The sequence below is a fragment of the Wyeomyia smithii genome, chromosome 1 (assembly GCF_029784165.1).
Source record: "Wyeomyia smithii strain HCP4-BCI-WySm-NY-G18 chromosome 1, ASM2978416v1, whole genome shotgun sequence".
Lineage (NCBI taxonomy): Eukaryota > Metazoa > Arthropoda > Insecta > Diptera > Culicidae > Wyeomyia > Wyeomyia smithii.
Genome location: NC_073694.1, coordinates 9263523 through 9265732, shown reverse-complemented (window position 1 = coordinate 9265732; position 2210 = coordinate 9263523).

Sequence of the window (2210 nt, the reverse complement as noted above, 5' to 3'; positions counted from 1 at the left end):
CCTTTAGAAGAGTTTTCGGCCATTCTGAGCTCAATTTGGGATCATTTTCTATTTTGGCCTTTTCTGGCCTTTAGAAGAAGTTTTTGGCCATTCTGAGCTCAATTTGGGATCATTTTCTATTTTGGCCTTTTCTGGCCCTTAGAAGGGGTTTTTGGCCACTCTGAGCTCAATTTGGGATCATTTTCTATTTTGGCCTTTTCTGGCCCTTAGAAGGGGTTTTTGGCCATTCTGAGCTCAATTTGGGATCATTTTCTATTTTGGCCTTTTCTGGCCCTTAGAAGGGGTTTTTGGGCCACTCTGAGCTCAATTTGGGATCATTTTCTATTATGGCCTTTTCTGGCCTTTAGAAGAGATTTTCGGCCATTCTGAGCTCTATTTAAGATCATTATCTATTTTGGCCTTTTCTGGCCTTTAGAAGGGGTTTTCGGCCATTCTGTGCTCAATTTGGGATCATTTTCTATTTTGGCCTTTTCTGGCCTTTAGAAGAGGTTTTTGGCCATTCTTAGCTCAATTTGGGATCATTTTCTATTTTGGCCTTTTCTGGCCCTTAGAAGGGGTTTTTGGCCATTCTGAGCTCAATTTGGGATCATTTTCTATTTTGGCATTTTCTGGCCTTTGGATGAGGTTTTCGGCCATTCTGAGCTCAATTTGGGATCATTTTCTATTTTGGCCTTTTCTGGCCTTTAGAAGGGGTTTTCGGCCATTCTGTGCTCAATTTGGGATCATTTTCTATTTTGGCCTTTTCTGGCCTTTAGAAGAGGTTTTTGGCCATTCTTAGCTCAATTTGGGATCATTTTCTATTTTGGCCTTTTCTGGCCCTTAGAAGGGGTTTTTGGCCATTCTGAGCTCAATTTGGGATCATTTTCTATTTTGGCCTTTTCTGGCCTTTAGAAGAGGTTTTCAGCCATTCTGAGCTCAATTTAAGATCATTTTCTATTTTGACCTTTTCTGGCCTTTAGAAGGGGTTTTTGGCCATTCTGAGCTCAATTTGGGATCATTCTCTATTTTGGCCTTTTCTGGCCTTTAGAAGAGGTTTTTGGCCATTCTGAGCTCAATTTGGAATCATTTTCTATTTTGGCCTTTTCTGGCCTTTGGAAGAAGTTTTCGGCCATTCTGAGCTCAATTTGGGATCATTTTCTATTTTGGCCTTTTCTGGCCCTTAGAAGGGGTTTTTGGCCATTCTGAGCTCAATTTGGGATCATTTTCTATTTTGGCCTTTTCTGGCCTTTAGAAGAGGTTTTCGGCCATTCTGAGCTCAATTTGGGATCATTTTCTATTTTGGCCTTTTCTGGCCTTTGGAAGAAGTTTTCGGCCATTCTGAGCTCAATTTGGGATCATTTTCTATTTTGGCCTTTTCTGGCCCTTAGAAGGGGTTTTCGGCCATTCTGTGCTCAATTAGGGATCATTTTCTATTTGGCCTTTTCTGGCTTTTAGAAGAGGTTTTCGGCCATTCTGAGCTCAATTTGGGATCATTTCCTATTTTGGCCTTTTCTGGCCTTTAGAAGAGGTTTTCGGCCATTCTGAGCTCAATTTGGGATCATTTTCTATTTTGGCCTTTTCTGGCCTTTAGAAGGGGTTTTCGGCCATTCTGAGCTCAATTTGGGATCATTTTCTATTTTGGCCTTTTCAGGCCTTTAGAAGGGGTTTTCGGCCATTCTGTGCTCAATTTGGGATCATTTTCTATTTTGGCCTTTTCTGGCCTTTAGAAGAGGTTTTTGGCCTTTCTGAGCTCAATTTGGGATCATTTTCTATTTTGGCCTTTTCTGGCCTTTAGAAGAGGTTTTTGGCCATTCTGAGCTCAATTTGGGATCATTTTCTATTTTGGCCTTTTCTGGCCTTTAGAAGAGGTTTTCGGCCATTCTGTGCTCAATTAGGGATCATTTTCTATATGGCCTTTTCTGGCTTTTAGAAGAGGTTTTCGGCCATTCTGAGCTCAATTTGGGATCATTTCCTATTTTGGCCTTTTCTGGCCTTTAGAAGAGGTTTTCGGCCATTCTGAGCTCAATTTGGGATCATTTTCTATTTTGGCCTTTTCTGGCCTTTAGAAGGGGTTTTCGGCCATTCTGAGCTCAATTTGGGATCATTTTCTATTTTGGCCTTTTCAGGCCTTTAGAAGGGGTTTTCGGCCATTCTGTGCTTAATTTGGGATCATTTTCTATTTTGGCCTTTTCTGGCCTTTAGAAGAGGTTTTTGGCCATTCTGAGCTCAAT